Source organism: Rattus norvegicus, chromosome 2 (genome assembly GCF_036323735.1).
Source record: "Rattus norvegicus strain BN/NHsdMcwi chromosome 2, GRCr8, whole genome shotgun sequence".
Classification (NCBI taxonomy): domain Eukaryota; kingdom Metazoa; phylum Chordata; class Mammalia; order Rodentia; family Muridae; genus Rattus; species Rattus norvegicus.
Window position 1 is genome coordinate 175,212,419 of NC_086020.1, and position 21,152 is coordinate 175,233,570.

The window sequence follows — 21,152 nt, forward strand, 5'->3', positions numbered from 1 at the left end:
CCTACCAGGACGGAAAAGGGGGACCAAGTCCTTGAGCAGACTTTTCTTTATAGAAAATGCTGTGTGGTTCTAACCACTGTGTTTCCTGGTCTGGGTTTCCAACTTACATAAAGTCAAACAAATTGTTTGCATCTCGCTTTTCTTCTGTAATACACATGAGGCCATTTAACCTTACAGCCCCCGTTAGGTAAGCATTACTGTTCCTATTTTGTAGATGATAAAAATTGAGACCTTCAGGGGGCTGGGGATTTAGCTCAGTGGTAGAGCGCTTACCTAGGAAGCGCAAGGCCCTGGGTTCGGTCCCCAGCTCCGAAAAAAAGAACCAAAAAAAAAAAAAAGTTGAAAAAAAAAATTGAGACCTTCAATTATTGGCCTGAGGTCATATAGTAGTAAACCACCAAAAAGAATTCAGTAGCTTCAGAAAACCTTGATGCTCAAGCAACTGTAGCAGTATGAACAGTTTTTATGTACTAAGACCTACAAGTAAAAAACGTATTCTCTCCCTTAGAACTACAACCTGAGTGTGTGTGACTGCAGCATATATGAAGATGGCAAAAGAGAATAAAGATACTGTCCACACTATGAAGACGATGGGCCTTATGCGGATACAGATGTAGGCACAGCACACGCGTACCTGCATGCAAATGCACATGACTTCACAGTAATTCTACAGATAGTGAGGTAGCTCTCATCATACAGATGAGAAACAGACCAGGCGAGCTGAGTGTTGTAGCCCTTGCTAGGGTGGTGGCAAGGCCAACCCAGGGCTCAGCCATGGTACCTCTGCCTCTCCACAATGTGTAGCACAAATCTAAGATCAAACAACTAACAGACAAGAAAGCAAATGGCCTTCCCTTGACAGCCCTTGGCAGCATGGTGAGGTGCTGTTGGGGAACCTTGCCAGGGAAAGGATAGAGGGCAGAGGGTGACCTCACTAAACAGGACACAGAGACCTCTAAGCAGCACCCACATTTTAATTCTACAGTGGCCTCTGAGCTCAAGGTGACCACAGATACTGTGAGTGTCCTGACACCTGTGGCTTCCCTTGTGAGCCTGCCAGCTCTGCCCTCACCCGAATTCTTCATCCTCACGGAATCTTCTCATTACACTCAGATGAAGCTGACAGGCACCACAGACCCTAGGCTCCAGAAGTCGGCCACCTCAGCACCTCACAGATGAATTCACGGATCTCCCAACTCCTGCCTTAGCTGGTGCACCCTAGCATTCTCCTTGGGAGAGAGGTTGCTCTGCATTGAGTCTTAAGTACATCCTGTACTCTTTGTGCCAAGTGGCCAAGACACACAGCCCTACTGAGCTCCCACCTACCCCCAGGGAAAGTCCTATCTCCTGTCTTCCTCACTGACCTTCAGTTTTGATGGCTGTTGCTGCCCCTAGATTAGGACTGCTCAACTGTAGCTGAGAGTCCTGTTCTTAGGGAACATAGTGTCAGCGTGGTGGCCCTCTGTACTGCTTTACCAAGCACACACTCTTTGGACAGTGGACTCACAACGAATTCCTTATGGCACAGCTGCATTTATTCTCTTCTGATTATCTAGACGTTAAGGTCAGCACCTGGTATAAAAGTCGAGATCAGGAGCACCAAGGACTCCATAGTGTCTCTCGAGTTGTAGGAAGTACTGTGCAAATGTTAGAAAACAGTGAGGAAGGGGTTGGGGATTTGGCTCAGTGGCAGAGCGCTTGCCTAGGAAGCGCAAGGCCCTGGGTTCGGTCCCCAGCTCCGAAAAAAAGAACCAAAAAAAAAAAAAAAAAAAAAGAAAAGAAAAGAGTGAGGAAGAGAGCAATATGGGATCCTATACAATCTGCAAGAAACGCAGAAGCACCCTGCTCTTCCCCAAGTGAGAATGAGAGAAAATTTGGGTGGGAAAGACGGTTCATCAAGAGGCTTCAGCTCTTCATGTGCTCATAATCACCCGGGGACATGATGGACACGCAGGTGCAGGCCCTCAGCCTAGATAGAGCCTGAGAGTCTGCATCTCTAATAGCCTTCCAGGGATTATGCTAAGAGCTGAGGTCCTACAGGTCTTGGCAGAGACTAGTCAAGCAGATCTGGCTACCCTCTGCCAAACTCCACAGGGATGTTTACAGGAATCACACTCAGTGCTTTGAGCCACTCTTTAGCCAAAAGCATTGTGGTGGTTTAAGTAAGAATGGCCCCCATAGGCCCATATATTTCAATGCTTGGTTATCAGGAAGTGGCACTGCTTGAGAAGGATAGGAGGAAGTGTGTCACTGGAGGGTAGGTTTTGGGGTTTCAAAAGCTCAAGCCAGATCCAGTGAAAATCAATCTCTCTCTCTTTCTCTCTCTCTCTCTCTCTCTCTCTCTCTCTCTCTCTCTCTCTCTCTTTCTCTCTCTCTCTCTCCCTCTATCTCTCTCTGCTGGATATAGAACTCTCAGTTCCTTCTCCACCATTACACCTGCCTGCATGCTGCCCTGCTCCTCACCTTGATGATAATGAACTAAACCTTTGAATTATAAACCAGCCCCAATTAAATGATTTGTTTCATAAGAGTTGCTGTGGTCATGGTGTCTCTTCACAGTAATAGAACATTAAGAACACTATCCACTGAACTAACCAAGCACCCTCAGGGAATCTTGGGTTTAGCCAACTACCCTAGCAGGGAATACACCAGTGTTGTTTCTCCTCAGGCCTCAGACTGTGAATGATGTATGAATGAATATGTCCTCTACATTCAGATATCTCTCTCCATTCCTGAGGTAGTCCTCCCCATTTATCATACCTGCCATGCCTTCTCTTGACCTCTAACCCTGTTTTAAGCATTATTCTCTAAAGAAACAGAGCCCCAAAAATGTGAGTTTGTGGGAGAAGAGGTGAAGACAGGGAAACTAGAAGAAAGGTGCAAGGTCCATGCTTTGATTTCAGGAAAGGGGGTGGGGAGTGTCACAATAGTCCAAGAGGTTAAAGGGATTTTGAGAATATGTGGGCAGATTTAAAACAACAACTTATCATCATCATCATAATCATCATCATCATCATCATCATTCACCTCGGGCAGAGGGTGCTAGACAAGCACCCAGGCACAAGCAGGAATACGGTATACAAGCAAGTGGCACACAGAACTCAGGATGGCAAACACATAGGCTAGCCAACAAATACATAGACTTGCTGTCAAAGGAAGAAGCTGAGGCCTCTGGCCTCTGACTTCAAGGCCATCTTTATACAGAATCTATACAAAAGTGGCATTCTGACATTAATACTTACATTAACAGATCATATCACTGTTTACTTTCTGGCTTCCCAGAATGCTCAGTGTCAGTCATGCTTCGACTGACCCATATCACCACCATGATGTCTAAACAGAAACCAATGATAGTGACTTCAAGCCTTATTCTTAACTGGTTGTGGGGTCCAGCTAAAGGTCCAGTCTCTTAGAATGTAAGAGACATTTTCAGAATATGGCGTCAGCACACATCCCATTAGCTGAAGGCTTAAATCAAACAGGGCTTACCTGGCCCTGGGTAAGGAGGAGCTCCTTTGGTTGATGGCTTGAGTTGGACACACGTCTTCTGACTGTGCTGAAACTGCAAATACAGAAATTGAAAGCAACGTCTATAAAGGGTAACTGCAATCATTTATGGATATTGATTGATAAACAATGATGTTTGTTATCTGGGTCAGTTGGGCTCAGTTGGAGCCAGTGAGTTAATACTTTTGTAGAACTCAGTTAAGTTTGTAAAGTACTCCATTCTTTCCCTGCGTGATGCTTTTCATGCTGTTAAATGGATAAACAGTGAAGCTGTTTGTTAGGGACAGACAGATACCACACCCAGAGACACATAATTCACACAACAGACAGACATAGGGATAGACACAGAGAGGCACAGGGACAGAGATTCCTAAGACAGCCTTCATGCAGGTACAGATTTAGACTCATAGAACAGACAGGCTGAGGATGTGAGACACAGGTGGCATGAAGTAGAGAATTTAGATCTGAACCCATTCTTGCGTAAAAGACTTGGGGGTTGCAGGGAGTGGAGAGATGGCTCAGGGGTTAAGAGCACTGTCTGCTCTTCCAGAGGTCCTGAGTTCAAACATGGTGGCTCACAACCATCTGTAATGGGATCCGATGCCCTCTTCTGGTGAAGACAGCTAGTGTACTCATAGACATAAAATAAATTCTTTAAAAAAAAAAGACTCCAGGGAAGCACTTTTATTTCTTAATGTGCCATTGATGCATTGTTGGTGACTCAAAGTTAAGCACTGCTTTGTAAAGCCTGTGTAAGATAGAGGGCACACACTACCTAAAGACTATACATGGACTGACCCTGGACTCTGACCCCATAGGTAGCAATGAATATCCTAGTAAGAGCACCAGTGGAAGGGGAAGCCCTGGGTCCTGCTAAGACTGAACCCCCAGTGAACTAGTCTATGGGGGGAGGGCGGCAATGGGGGGAGGGTTGGGAGGGGAACACCCATAAGGAAGGGGAGGGGGGAGGGGGATGTTTGCCCGGAAACCGGGAAAGGGAATAACACTCGAAATGTATATAAGAAATACTCAAGTTAATAAAAAAAAAAAAAAGATAGAGGGCACACATACTGTAATTTAGCCCAGATATACTTTCACGGGAACACCCAGAATAATGTTTGATTAAGTATCTAGTCAACCTAACATACAATTAACCATCATGATCACGAATAGGGGGCCACTGTGGTTCTCAATTTTGTGCTTCAAACAAAATAAAAAAAAAATCAGGTCCATTGAGATGGTTCAGTAATTAAGGTGCTTGCTGCCAAGCCTAAGGAGCCAGTCCATCCCCAAGACACACATGGTGGAAGGAGAGAACCAACTCCCACAAGTCTGACCTCCATATGTATACTACACACGGTACACAAACACGTGCTAAATAAATGGATAAGTATATATAATTTTAAAGAAACAATCATTCTTTATCAATGCAAACAAATTTAAGCAATTTCTAGAAGCTTTTACTAAAACCCGAGCTCAATTTAATGAATTGCTTTGGCAATTTTTTTTCCTTCCACATGAAGCGAGCCCTGACTTATCCTAACTGCCATTGTTGGTAGAAATGGCCTTCACCCAAACCTGGTTTCCAGGTTTCCTCACATCGTCAGTCCCTCTGATCCCTGCAGCCCACCAATTTTCACTAACATATTCAGCGGGTGTTTCTGCAAGAATTCTTGTGATTTGTGACTTGCCTACTTTCAAGTCTCTATTTTGTGCCCCCTCCCTTCACAAAAGATGATCTATACTGGAAACAAGGACCATTAATAGACAAGCAAAAAGAAATGGGAATCCAAACAGGAATGCTACTTTCCAGCCACTGTGATAAAACACCATGACCAGGCAACTGATAGTTTAATTGGGCTTGAGGTTCCATACAGATAAGAGTCATCACGGAGGGAACGGTAAGAGTCCATCACGGTGGGGAAAGGCAAGAGGCAAGCGTCAGGAGGAGTGGGAAGGTGAATGCTCACAGCTCTCATATAACTGCACCAGTTTGCAGTCCAACCATGAATGAGCCCCGCCTCCACCACATCCTCTCCAGCATTCTTGTTGGTTGTTTTGTTGATCTTTGCCATTCTGACTGGGGTAAGATAATATCTCAAAGTCATTTTGATTTGCATTTCCCTAATTTCTATAGAAGATGGACATTTTTTGAAATATTTCTTTGCAAGTGTTCTTTTTTTTTTTATTCATTTATTATATATAAGTACACTGTAGCTGTCTTCAGATACACCAGAAGAGGGCATCAGATCTCTTTACAGATGGTTGTGAGCCACCATGTGGTTGCTGGGAATTGAACTCAGGACCTCTGGAAAAGCAGTTGGGTGCTCTTAACCGCTGAGCCATCTCTCCAGCCCTTGAAATATTTCTTAACCATTCTTTTCCTCTTCAGAGAGCTCTGTCAGTTATTGTTTCTGCAATGGGTCATTTGATGTTTCTGGCTTTTAATCTTTCCTTTTTTGAGTTATTTGAATATCCTGGATATTAATTTTCTCTCAGATATACAGCTCACGTTTCCTCCTCACCTTCATTAGCTGTGCAGAAGCGTTTTACTTTTATGAAGTCCCAGTTGTAAATTGTTGGCTAGAATTATTGGCTAAATGAAGTCTTATTCAGGAAGTTCTTTCCTACACCTATAACATGTAACATACTGTTTCCTTACATCAGCTTCAGTATTTCTCTCAGGTTTCATGTTTAGGTCTTTGATGCATTTTGGAGTTAGCTTTGTGCAAGGTGATAGATATGGGTTTAATTTTATTTTTTGCATATGGACATCCAGTTCCCCCAGCAGCATTTATTGAATATTTTCTCTACCTTATGTTTGGTGTCCTTTTCAAATATGAATTGGCTGAAGTTATGTGTGTTCCTGCTCAGGCCTTCTATTTTGTTCCATTGGTCTACATGCCGGTTTGTGCCAATACCACATTGGTTTTATTACTATGACTGTAATACAGCTTAAGATCTGGAAGGGTAATCACTCCAGCATCGTTCTTTTCACTCCGCATTGTTTGGCCACTTGGGGGGGGGGGTCTTTGCAGTTTCACATGAATTTTAGGACAATTTTTTCTATTGATATGAAAAGTAGGATGAAGGTTTTGATGGGGATTGCATTGAATCTGTAAATAGCTTTTGGTAAAATGGTCATTTTCACAACATCAATTCTACCATTCTATGAGCATGGGATGTCTTTCCATTTTCTAGTGTCTTTCTTATCTCTTTCTTCAGGAGCTTCTAGTCTTCACTGCAGAGGTTCTTCCCTTCCTTGGTTAGGTTTATTTCTAGACATTTTATTTTTTTTGGGGGGGGGATATTATGAATTGAAGTATGTCCATGATCTCTTTGCTATAGATTTGTTATTGGTATGTATAAAAGCTATTGGTTGGTGAAGTGGACATTTCTAGTTTCCTTGAAGACTCAGTTATGTCATATGATGTTTTGCTGAAGCAGACACAGGTGAGAGGATATTTTGCTGAAGTAGACACACAAAAGGATGCATGATGATTTAAAAAAAATATAAATATAACCCCAAAGATGGCGTGACAACGCTCTTCCATTGGTTCTCCTTGCTCCTCTTTGCTAGTCTTCACTGATGAGGCTCTTGCATTGGTCTTGCACCTCGTTGCTAATCTTTGCTTGTCGTGACTTTGTTAGGATCTCTAATGTATACTTTCATGCCATCTGTAAATAGAGAATGTTTGACTTCTTTTATATTTGTATCCCTTTACTTTCTTTCTCTTGCCTAATCACTCCAGCTAGTACTTCTAGCACTAATGTTAGAAAGAAATGGGGATAGTAGACATCTCTGTCTCTTTCCTCACCTCAGTGAGATTATTTCAAGCCTTCTCCATTGAGTACAGCAGTTCTCAGCCTGTGGGTTGCAAACCCTCTGGGATTCAAACAACCCTTTCGCAGGGGTCACATAAAGATAATTCTGCATATCAGATATTTACATTATGATCCATAACAATAGCAAAATTGCAGTAATGAAGTAACAGTGGAAATAATTTTATGGTAGGGGTCATCACAACATGAAGAACTGTATTTAAGAGCCACAGCATTACAAAGGTTGAGTACCACGGATTTAGGAGTATATTGACTGTGGGTTTCTCAAATACAACCTTTTTCATATTGTATGTTCCCTCCTGCCCTGTATTCTCTAGGACTTTTACTATGAAGTCATGTTGGATCTTGTCAAAGGCTTTTTCTATATCTATTGAGATGATCAAGCGATTTTTGTCTTTGAGTCTACGCTTTATTACATTTATTGACTATGTTAAACCATCCCTGCATTTATTTCATGGATAAAGCCAACTTGGGCACTGATAAATGTCTATATTCTGTTTGTGAGTATTTGTTTAGTATTTTTGAGTCTGTGTCTGTCAGCCATAATGGCCTGTAGCTTTCTTTTGTCATTGTTGTTGCTGCTGCTGTTGTGTCCTTGTCTGGTTTGGATATTTGGCTGAGGCTGTAGAAGTTTGGGAGTGCTCCCTCTGCTTCTTCTCCCTCTGGTTTTTAACAGTTTGCCAACTGATCAGTTATTTTCATGGGCATGAATATTCACGGGAGGTTTTCTTGCTGTGAATTCTAAGTGTTATTACACTATATTCAGATAAGAATGAAGAGTGACTTTAAAAATTTTAACTTTGTAAGATTTTTGTGTGTCCCGGGAAATGGTCGATTTTAGAAAAGTACCCTGTACTATTGAGTAAAATGTATATTCTTTGATGTTTTGGGAGAATGTTCTGTAGATATGTTAAGTCCATTTGATATATGATATCAATTAATTCTGATATTTCTCAGGTTTTGGTTTTGGTTTGGTTTGGTTTTCTCATTTTGGTTTGGTTTGGTTTTACTTGTTTTTGTCCAGATGACCTATGTATTGGGAAAAGTGGAATGTTGAAATCACCTACTATTAATTGATGTAGGACACCATGATAAAGCCAAACTTTCTTTTTTTTAAATTGGATTTTTTACATTTACATTTCAAATGTTATCCCCTTTCCCGGTTTCCAGTCAATAACCCCCCATCCCATCCCCCTTTCCCCTGCTTCTATGAGGGTGTTCCCCCACCTACCCACCCACCCCTTTTCGCCTCCCCTCCCTGACATTCCCTTACAAAGAGGGGTTGAGCTTTGGCAGGACCAAGGGCTTCTCCACCCTTTGGTGTCCAACAAGGCCATCCTTTGCTACATATGCAGTTGGAGCCATGGGTCTGTCCATGTGTACTCTTTGGATGGTGGTTTAGTCACTGGGAGCTCTGGTTAGTTGGTATTGTTCTTATGGGGTTGCAAACCCCTTCAGCTCCTTCAATCCTTTCTCTACCTCCTTTACTGGGGACCCCATTCTCAGTTCAATGGTTGGCTGAGAGCATCTGCCTCTGTATTTGCATGGTCTAGCCTAACCTCTCAGGAGACAGCTATATCAGGTTCCTGTCAGCTTGTATTTCTTGGCATCAGCAATATAAAGCCAAACTTTCAAATTACAGGTATAGATGAGGAGATGAGTAAAAAAATCCCAAGTCAATGACATAGACCAGATCTTCAACAAGATCATAGAAGAAAAGCTTCCCCAAACCAAGGAAAGGTACACCCATACAAATACAAGAAGTACAGAGAATAGCAAATAGACAAGACCACAAAAGAAAAGCCCCTCAGAATATCATAGTTAATTTGTGGCTTTAAATGCCTTAGTACGTTTTTTTTTTTACAAAATTGGGCTCCTGTGATTTTGGTACATGTATGTTTAGAATACTATTGTCTTCTTATGTAACTGTTCCCTTGATTAGAATAATTTATATTTTCTGGTTAATTTTTGTTTGAAGTCTATTGTGTCAGATAATAGGTCAGTAATGCCTGCTTGTTTTCTGATCCCATTTGACTGAAATACTTTTGTCTACCCTTTTCCTCCAAGGCAGTAACTCTCTTTAAAACCAAGAAATATTTTCTGTAGACAACAGATAGATGGATTTTTGTTTCTTAGCCCATTCTTTCTGTCTGTGTCCTTTGGTTGGAAAATTGAGGCCATTGATATTAAAATTATTTATTTAAATATGTGTGTTGATTCTGGCCATCATGTTGCTTGAGTTCTTGGTGATAGTTTGGTTTTGTTTGTTTTAATTATGGGCTTCATATGTCTTTCCACTGCCTGTTAGCTTTGTTCATTCTTCTCCTCAGCCAAAAATATAATGCTTTCTGTATTTTCCTTAGGTTTGGTTTGTTGGACATGTTTTTTAAGCTATTTGTATCATAGAAAAATTTTTTTCCTTCAATCACGGCAGATAGTTTTGCTGGGTATAGTATTCTAGGTTAGCCATTATAGTCTTTTAGGACTTGAAATGCATTGCTCCAGCTTATTCTGGTCAGTTTTCCTTTACTTGTGACTTGCATTTTTTCTCTTGCTACTTTCAATACATGTTCTTTATTATATATACTTACTGTTCTAACTATGATATGCTATGGGGTTTTTCTTTTGTGGTCTTGTCTATTTGGTGTTCCATGTACTTCTTGTATTTGTATGAGTATGTCTTTCCTCTGTTTGGGGAAGAAGGAATTTTTTCTTCTATGATCTTTTGAAGATCTGGCCTATGCCATCAACTTGGGGTTTTTCTCCTCATCTATGTCGATAATTTGAAAGTTTGGCTTTTTCACGGTGTCCTACATTTCCTGTGTGATCTTTTTTTGTTGTTTGTTTTGTTAATTTTTTTTATGTTTCTTGTTCATTTGCTCTAGATCCTCTATTTTATCTTGGAGATCTAATATTCTATCTTCTGCTTGATTCATTTGACTTGTAAAGTTCTACTGTGAGTTTTCTACTTGAGCTTTTGTCTTTTTCAATTTCATCTTCATTTCAGCTTGAGTCTACCTTGATGTTTCTATCCCCTAATTGAATTCTGTTCTCAAACCTTGGGTTATCTTTATCATTTCCATATCAGCCTTATGTTTGTGGTTTCTTGGACATCAGTCAAATAATTATTTTTCTTAAGCTCTTCGTTCTTGATTTCATCAAGTTGGTTCTTTGTTTTACCTTTAAACTCCTCGTTGAGGAAGTTTATGATGGTTCTTTTAAATTCTGTGTTCTGGGGTTCATCTAGTTAATTCTCATTGTCAAACATTACCTCAAAACTGGTACATTTTAGAGAGAAGATAGTGGCTTGATTCTTCTTACTGTTATTATTGCAATGAATAGGACATGTGAACTTCCTTTGCTAGTTCAATTTTCTTATGAACAGAAAATGTTGGGGTAGAAGGCAAGAGGTGAGTCCAGGTTGGATCTAGATGTTGGAAACAGCTCAGTGGTATTGAAGTCAGATAGACAGAGGGGACTGCAATAGAATACAGGATGTGCTTTCTGATCCAATCATGGAGTAATGCATAGATACATCTGGTTGGAAATGTTGCATATGACATGATAGAGTCCTATGGTTTAGGGATAAGCAGTGAGAGGATCTTGCCTAGTATTCTTTACAGTGAAGGCAGGGAAAGTCAGACTATGTTAGTTTGTGGGTTAAGAGACCAAGGCTAAATCTTCTGGAGGATATTAAGTGGGGAGGTCAGGGAGACTCACTAGGCTAGACTCTAGAGGAAAATATGGGAAGTCTGGATATTTTGGGGAGTTTCTTCTTCCCAAAGATGTGATATCTATTGAGTTTGTAGGACTGGCCTAATAAGGAACTTTGGGGCAAGAGCTTTGGGTAGTGCAGGTTTCAGCAGAAACCTAGAGCTCGGCTGTGGTACAGGAAGTTAGTCTGAGTAAGCCAGGGCACAGGATGTGAGACACTAGAGCCTGGAGGAGGAAATGGGGTAGTGTGGAAAAGGCCCAGAATGGATCTAGCCACGGTTTCCGGTAGCACAAATCCTGACAGAAGCCTAGATGTTGGCTACAATGCAGGCAAGAGTCTCTAGTCTTCCATTTTTCTTTTGTAATCTTCCGAGCCCAGTGCCCTGAAGACAACTTGTATAAGACCAGAGGCCTGGTCCCTGTTCAACATACCAGGTTCAGCCACTTACCCAATAAAGCAAAGAAAATTAAGATGAGAGGCAAGAAAAGAGTTTATCAAAATAGCTATTCAGAGAGGCACAGAACACTGCAGCCCACCTTCATGGTCCTGGCTCAAGTTTAAACTTTAAACAGAGGATGAATTGAGGCAGGAATGAAAAGCATGCATAAGTAAGCCATCTTGGTCCAAGAGTGCTCCAGTTACTCATTCTCTAAGGTCTGATTTAGACATGCAGTCCAAAGAAGTCTTTATTGCTAAGGGGCAATCTTGTTCCCCATGAGATGACTGCTCCTATTTGGGCTATCTCCTGCTGGGGTGATTTGTTTGTAGATTCTGATGTGTCTGGAATCCAAGATGAACACAGATTTAGAATCTTTTTTTTCTTCTTTTTCTTTTTCTCTTTCTTTTTCTTTTTTCTTTTTTTCGGAGCTGGGGACCGAACCCAGGGCCTTGCGCTCGCTAGGCAAGCGCTCTACCACTGAGCTAAATCCCCAACCCCCAGATTTAGAATCTTGATGAGGGTGTGGCAGTGTTCTTTGATTACTCTCATCTTGGTTCCTTCAGTCTTGAAGAGAGTGAGAGTATCACCATTTTTGAGACAGTTTTAAGCCTTCTTTCTCCAGCCTCAGCCTCCCATGTCTAGAAGTATAGCAATGCATCACACAGCTGCTCAGATAGATGCCCCTTGGGTAATTAACATGCCCAAGTTAACTTAACTCTCCAGTTAAGCACAACGTCTGCCCCCAAAGTTTGGGGGAAAGAGGAAAAGACCAACAAAAACTAAAGTCCAGAAAGTCAGGCTTTCACTCAGCTCTGAGTCACCTTACAGCCTCAAGAGAGGAGTTGGTGCTTTTCAGCAAGAGCAATGTCTAAGAGCCTGTTAGATTCCCTTTAATATATTTCTCCGACTAAATAGCATCCAGAGATGGAATGCTCTCCATTTTGTCACAAAAGCTCCCTATTTTAAACAAGGCTGAAGAGATCACTGTTCGTTCCACAATTCTATTTCACAAATGTACTCTAACCAGTCCACCAAGCTGCGTGAAACTCACTGGACGTTCATTACTGGCTTGGGTTCTTTCTAATGTAAGTCAAAGCCTTCCTACCACTCAGTTCCTGAGATCTTTCTATTTTGTTTCTTTTCTGTTTTAAAATTTCATACGAGAATGTATTGTGTGTTAAGCATTCCCCACCCCCACCCTCTGGCTCAGTGCTTCTCTTTCTCACCAGTCCCCTGACAGTTTCATTTCACCACCAACCACATCGTATTTGCATAGGATCTTTTAGTTCTGGAAACTGTTTGTCCTTTTGTAAAATAAGGTTTGTGTTGAGTTTCCTGAATCTGAATGAGAATCTTAGCTCCCTGGGAACTTGAAACTCCTCCCTTACAACACACATTTGTTCCTTTGAGCATGCATCTCACTCCACAATACACACTCTCCTGAACTGGTTCAAAATTCCAAATTGGTGGTCACCTCCTCTGATTTCTAGGGTTCTCTAAGACCTATTATGAAATAAGGTTTCACCTGAGATTCCCCAGGGCCAGGCAGCATGTCAGAGAGGAGAAAGAAACAGTGTCTATGAGTAATAAGGAGGTTTCCCCCATACTGTTCCTCTTTTTCATATTTTAAATGAAAACTGGTGATAAAACTCCATGCAAAGATTTAAGACATACCCAGGACCTCAAAGGTCCTCTGCTTAGTGACAATGAACCTGGAAAGGAGCCCCCAAGCCAGAAGAGAAGTGTATACAATACTCCTTGCTCAGTGGAGAAGCCCAGACCAGTGCAGCTCTCTCCAGCTCAGACTCCAGAAGTCTAGCTGGACCCCTCTTCCACAGGACAGTTTCAAGGCAGTGTGACCTCCTGCGTTCCAGGCAGGACAACACAGTGTGAAATCCTCGCTTCTCTGCTCCAGGACAAGGTCTCACATCTGTCTCCATCCCTATCCCCTTCAGCCTTGAGAAGACATAGGGCCTATTAGTGGGTCACCCCTTTTGCAGTCTAGAATGCCCTAGCTTGGATCCTCTGCCTCCTCTACACCATACACTAGCTGTCTCTGTCCCTTCATCCTGATTTTGTAAATGATAACAGATATTACATGTCCTGAACAAAGGCTGGAGAGATGGCCCAGGGCACTGACTACTCTTCCAGAGGTCCTGAGTTTAATTCCCAGCAACCACATGGTGGCTCACAGGCCATGGGGTCCAATGCCCTCTTCTGGGATGCGGGTGTACATGCAGATAGAGTACTCATAGACATAAAAATAAAATCAAGGGGCTGGTGAGATGGCTCAGTGGTTAAGAGCACCGACTGCTCTTCCAGAGGTCCTGAGTTCAAATCCCAGCAACCACATGGTGGCTCACAACCATCTGTAATGGAATCTGATGCCCTCTTCTGGTGTGTCTGAAGAAAGGGACAGTGAACTTATATAAATAAATAAATAAATAAATAAATAAATAAATAAATAAATAAATAAATCAAGGGATATTAGATCTCATCACAAGCTTTTCTATATCTACCAAGTTGAGCATATGATTTATGTCTATGAGCCTATTTAATTTATAATATTTATTGATTTATTATATTCTGAACCGTCCCCGAATTTCTGGGATAAACTCACCTTCATTGTGTTAATGACCTTTCTGATGTGTTCTTGAACTTGAGTTGAAAGTATTATACTAATCTAATATTGTTATTGCCAGGGAAACTGGTCTGTCTGTAATTTTATTTTGGTAAATCTTTATCTTTTGATATCAGAGTAATACCAGCTTCACTAAAGAGTTTACTAATGTCTCTTCCTTTCCTATTTCCCTCTTTAGTTGAGAGATTTTTAATTTCTGTTTATCGTAGATTCTTTTCATTTGCTTCTAGGAAGTTTTTTTATTTCCTTCTTAATTTTTTTCATGGGCCCATTCACCATTCAATACTGTGTTGCTTGATCCCCTGAGTTCGTGCGTGCTCTAGGGTTTCACTTGCTGTAGATTTGTAGCCTTATTCCCTAAAAAGGATATTAAATATTGGAGCTCCTGTATCAGGGCTATTCTCACCCAAGAGGAGACCAGAAGGAATTCTTTATGAATCTGAATTTTTTATTGAGCCACACAGATCTGGCAGGGAAGGGGGGAACACATACTCTTATAACTACAAATCAGCCCCAATCTGGGTGAGCACAGGGTTTATAAAGGTAAAAATGAACCTGGAAAGGAGCCCCCAAGCCAGAAGAGAAGTGTATACAATACTCCTTGCTCAGTGGAGAAGCCCAGACCAGTGCAGCTCTCTCCAGCTCAGACTCCATAAAAATAAAATAAAATAAAATAAAATAAAATAAAATAAAATAAAATAAAATAAAATAAAATAAAATAAAATAAAAACACAAGTTTGGTAGTTCCCATTGTCGTACCTACAATGGCTGTTAGCAAGCAGGACAGGATATGAACCTTTAATAAGAGTAGCACAGCTGTGTCTCCATGGTATTTCTGTTTGACCAATGAACAAGAATGCCCTGTAGTTACAGAAGCAGAACAATGCAGGTGAGCAAACATTCTTGTAAGTACCCTACATTTCTGAGAGCCAGGCTCTAAGCTTTAGCAAATATGTTTCTCTCACATCAGAGCAACCACAGCTGTTTAATACTACCACTATGACTCTGTACTACTACCCAATTAATAACCATGGCCCCTTCAGCTTCGATAACTGTTGGGAGATAAACAACCAAAGTGAGGCCAGATCTTAGTTAATAAGATTAAGAGTTGGAGGAAATAAAAATTAAATATTAGATTAGCATTGAAATGCAAAAAAAGGTGGTAGATAATGTGTCTAGGAGGGAAAATTTGGGTTATTGTTAGGGTCCACAGATTTTAGAGATTGATAGCACTATGGAAGATTATAATTAATAAGCAAATAGCTAAGGGGATAATAATGAGAAAAAGGAAAGATGTGGGGAAAAAAGAAGTAATAGATGGCTCAGCGGTTAAGAGCACTGACTGCTCTTCCAGAGGTCCTGAGTTCAATTCCCATCAACCACATGGTGGCTCACGACCATCTGTAATGGGATCTGATGCCCTCTTCTGGTGTGTCTGAAGACTGCTACAGTATATAGATATATATTCTGGTTTTTTTTTTTTTTTTAAGGACTAATAGTTAAGCTGGAGCGTAAACAATGCCTTACAGTAAATGAAAGACACAAGCAGCAATTCTGGAAGTGAACTGAGCAATCTGTAACAAAAGTAAAACCATCATGAGACCTGTCTGAGGAGGTGGGAATTAAGTAATAGAAAATAATAAACCATATACTACGTATGGGGTTACCGTTGGCACGGTTGTGCAGACTTAAAAGGTAAAGTGCCGATGCCTCTGGTTCCAGCAGTCGCTCTGTGGAGCTGGAGGATGGGAGTCAGGCAAGGACCACCGGTGTCTGGAGCTTCAGTGTCCTGGGGTCTCTTCTGGGTCTTTTGTGCTTCTACTTAATTTTAGAAATGTTCTTCTAGATATTATTAGAATATTTAGGGGGACTATATTAAATGTATAGATGTGTTAAGTAGCATGGCTACTTTTTTATATTAATTCTGTCAATCCTCAAACGTGGGAAGTCTTTCTATTGAAGTCTGTCGTCTTCTTCATTTTCTTTGGTGCCCTAAGATTTTCGCTGAAGAAACCTTTCACCTCCTTGCCTAGGTTTATTCCTAGGTCATTGATTTTTTTCAAAGCTATTGTAAGTGGGATTTCTTTTTCCTCCTAGTTTCTTTCTCAGCAAGTTTGCTATTGGCATACAGAAAAGTTAATTCTATGTGTGTTGGTTTTATTACCTCCTATTTTGCTGGAAGTGTCTATTGGGTCTAGCTGTTTCATGATGAAATCCTAGGGTGTTTTTTTGTTTTGTTGTTTGTTTGTTTGTTTGTTTGTTTTTCAGTTAAAGACTATGTCCTGTATAAATAGGGACAAGTTGACTTCTTATTTTCCTGTGTGTGTTCCTTTCATTTCTTTCTCTTTTATTTTCTTGCTAAGACTTCAAATGCATATTGAATGAATGAATGAATGAAGAATACCCTTGTCTCATTTCACGTTTTAAAGGAAACCCTCTGAGCTTTCTCATTTTGAACAATGATTGTTAGACATTGAGAGTTTAGCTCAGAAGCCAGGCAAGCACAGACCCCCGATTCAGTCTCCAGCTCCAAATAATAGTGATGATGATCATGATGATGATGATAATGATGATGACGACGACGACAACGATGACAACAATAATATTGTCATATACGTTTGTCATGTGCGTGCTTATTAGGAAACATATGGTTCTTTGTATTCCTAGTTTTTCAGGACATTTGTCAGGAGAGAATGTCAAACTTTATCAAAGACCCGTCCTGCATCTATTGAAATGATCATGTGACTTCTGTCCTTTAAGTAGATTTATACGCTGAATTACTCTTACTGATTTACATGTGTGGAACCCACTATGAATCCCTGCAACGAAACTTCCTTAGTCATCGTGCAAGATCGTCCTAATGTATTCTTGAATTCGATTGACAAGCATTTGATTCAGAACTTTTGCATCTATGTTCATCAGGGAGTTTAGTGGCTAGTGTGTGTGTGTGTGTGTGTGTGTGTGTGTGTGTGTGTTGTCTAGTTTGGAGCATTAGGTAATGCTGGCTTTACAGAATGCATTTGGTACCATCCCTCCCTTTCTCGTTTCACAGACCAGATTAAGAAGCATTAATGTAAGCCCATCTTTAAAGATTTAGTATAATTCTGTAGTGACTCCACCTGGCTTTCTTTGCTGGGAGATTGTTTCTATTAATGCTTGATCCTCAGTGATTATTATGGGTCTCTTTTAGTTTTTATTACCCATTTGATTTAATTTTGACTGTTAGACATGTCTATGAATTATCTACTTAGAGATTTTCCAAGTTATTTTAGTATATGTTCAAAGTTGCCTCTAAATAGTCTCTGGGTTTCACCGGAATCTGCAGTGACCGCCACTTTACATCTCTGAGTTTATTAGGTAGGGTCTTCTCGATCTTTCCTCTCATTTGACTCATGGTTTATCAGCCATGTGTCCTCAAAGAACCATTTTTTTATAGAATGAACTTGGTAGATTTATTAATTTTGTGTACAATTTTTTTACTCTCTGTTCCATTCATTTCTACTCTGATTTTTATTTTTTCCTTGCCATCTGCTGGTTTGGGTCTTGGTTCTACGTATTTTTCTAGGACTTTGAGGTACATCATTAGACATCGTTGGACAAGCTGGACTGCAGCCTGAAAGTCATTCTAATACATATCTTTCTGTAAATAGGTAGGTAGGTAGGTAGGTAGGTAGGTAGATAGATAGATAGATAGATAGATAGATAGATATAGGTAGACAGACAGATCTATCAGTTCTGCTGCTCTAGAGAACCCTAATACAAGGATTAGAAACGTAATGATGTTTAAATGCCAACGCAATCAAAAGAAATATGCATATTCAATGCAACATCTAACAAAATTCAGGGGTTTTTTTCCCAGAAAAAAAATACACTTAAAATCCATATGGAATTTCAAAAGACCATTTTGCTGCCTCTAGAAAATATCTATTACTAGACAAATCATTGTTGTATAGCATTTCTTCCAGGAGAAGGGGAAGATTGTGAGAAGGCAAACAACTTCCTGTCTGGGATAGCTGAAACCCACAAGATCTACAAGAGGCCCTCTGTGGAAGCATCTGCTGAGGCAGGAGACGAGGAGAGGAGCTGAGGAAGGAGATGAGGAGAGGAGCTGAGGAAGGAGATGAGGAGAGGAGCTGAGGCAGGAGACGAGGAGAGGAGCTGAGGAAGGAGATGAGGAGAGGAGCTGAGGCAGGAGATGAGGAGAGGAGCTGAGGCAGGAGATGAGGAGAGGAGCTGCTGAAAGGAGATGAGGAGAGGAGCTGCTGAAAGGAGATGAGGAGAGGAGCTGAGGAAGGAGATGAGGAGAGGAGCTGAGGCAGGAGATGAGGAGAGGAGCTGCTGAAAGGAGATGAGGAGAGGAGCTGCTGAAAGGAGATGAGGAGAGGAGCTGAGGCAGGAGATGAGGAGAGGAGCTGCTGAAAGAAGATCTCTGGGGCTGTAAGCTGCCTGTAAGCTGTGCAGGGAGTTCCGGGGTGCAGCTTTCTAGGTCACCGCTCGCTTTCGGGGGTGGGATGCAATTAAGTCCTCATCAAAAACTGCCGTCAGTGACCCCAGTAAAAATTCACTGGACCACCAAGTTGGAGTTTGACACAATTGTTTCTTTGGTGTGCTATGGCTGCCTTTCTTTGGTGCATAGATTTATGATGTCCCTCTTGTTGAATAAGTCTTAAGCCCAATTAGAATGAACAAAGGACAGCGACATTTAAAGAGTGACAAAGACACATGGATATAGAAAACCTGGGTCAGGGGTCAGGTGGGCCTTGCGTACTCTAATGGAGCCACTCCTACTCTTGCCTCAATCTGGAACCTTAGCATATTTGTTCTATACAGTACCAGGGAGGGGTAGCTAGGGTTAGGGTTTAAAAAAAAAATTCTGTTTTTCCTTCTCAGACCCTGCTCCTGGAATGATGACTCTAAGACTAGTTATTTATTAATAAATACCTAGGCCACAAGCTTTGGCTCATTTCCCTACTATCTCATAGCTTATTTAACCCATTCAAAACATCATGTCTTCCACATGGCTAGTTACCTCTCCTCAGCTTCATGCGTTCAAGTCCAGGGCGAATCTCTCTGTATTCTACTCTCAGTTCAGCTACCACTGGCTTACCACAGACTCCTCTGAGTTCCCAGGCGAATCTCCAAAGCCTCTCATTATTTCCCAGAATCCTCTCTCTTCCGCTCAGTGTCCCACCTCCCATTTTCTGCCTCAGCTCATTGGCTATAGGTTTTTATATTGACAGGTGTTGCTAATAGGAGATTCCCTCTTCAAGCTAGTCTCAATAGGGTAGGAGATCTCTGTAGGCAAGCTGTCTCTGAATGTTTACCAGGAGTCTCTGAATATAAACGTCTGAGAGGAGGAAGATGGTGTCACTGGGTTTTGCACCTATGGCTCAATCATTCATAAACGCTCCTACTTGAACCAGAGGAAGAAGGTTTTGACAATCTGAAGCCTGACCTATGCCATCAATAACCATCCATTCAGGACTTCACTAACTCAAGGCTTCCTCTGTTTCCTACAGAGAAGGGAGGAGGAGGAAACTTAAAGGGAAGAGAAATGGGAAGCAAGAATACTCAACGTAGAGAAGGGAAGGTTGGGGGAGGGAGGGACGGACTAGCAAGAGAGGGAGTTAGGCTGGGAAGGGCAGTGGGCAATGAATGAGAACAAAGTATAATGATTTAATGCATGAAAATGTCACAGTGAAACCCATTACTTTGTACACTAACCAAAATAATAATAATAATAATAATAATAATAATAATAATAATTTGAAATAAGTTCCTGCTTGAACAAATATTAACTGTTTGATCCTAGCCTCACTAGTGGAAAAACATCCATGGAATATTCCTTGGCCTTGTTTATGCTCCCTCTTTAACTCCAATTCCACATTCTGATGTTGCTTGCCTAATGGCTACACTCCTCAGTAGATTTCAAACAGCCATGTCTTCTCAGCCCTGTTTAAAGTAACACTGACTAATTTCCCACACATCCTTGGACCTCTCAGGGGGAACTGTTAAGAGATGGGCCAGGTCTGCTACAGGTAGCATTTCCCCTCTCTGCACCACTGTCTGCATGATTATTGTAACCTGTGGCTGCATAGTACCAGCTTTTAGCTCCAGGGCAGTCTTTGGCCAACCACAGTCTCTTCCTTTATAATCAGAGCCAGATGATTGGGGAGTTTTATTGTGAGATAGTGTCTGCTAGTAATATCAGAAACTATACCCACAAAGTCTTACCCACGTGACTGCCCAAACATGAGCTGAGCAAGGACAACACCAGGCCAAAGAGACAGGAAAAAGCCCAGGACGCTGTAGTCCCACAGAAAGAACTCCAGTATCTAAGGAATGCTGACTATAAGAGAAATAGTCTCCTCCTGAGAAGAACACAACGATGGTTAGTCAATATCAATGAAAACATACATACAAGTAACATTATACAGATTGAGCAGGGTATATTTAGGAATATACATGTATATTCCTACATGCATGTTTGTAATAACAATGAAAAGGAGGCCATGAATTTGGAGGAAAACAAGGAAGAGCATATGGGACAGTTTGAAAGGAGGAATGATAAGAAAGAAATGCTGTAATTATAATCTCAAGTGAGAGAAATAGCTTTAAAAGAATTCTAATGGGGGAGAGAAAAAAATTCTAATCATAACCCAAAAGATAAAGCAGCAATTATAAACCCATGAATGTGCAACTCCATTCCCACAGTTCTCCCAGGTGTGAACCTCTTGTTGACTTCTCCCAGGTGTGAGCCTCTTGCTGATTTCTCCCAGGTGTGAACCTCTTGTTGACTTCTCCCAGGTGTGAGCCTCTTGCTGACTTCTCTCAGGTGTGAGCCTCTTGCTGACTTCTCCCAGGTATGAGCCTCTTGTTGACTTCTCCCAGGTGTGAGCCTCTTGCTGACTTCTCCCAGGTGTGAACCTCTTGCTGACTTCTCCCAGGTGTGAACCTCCTGCTGACTTCTCCCAGGTGTGAACCTCTTGCTGACTTCTCTCAGGTGT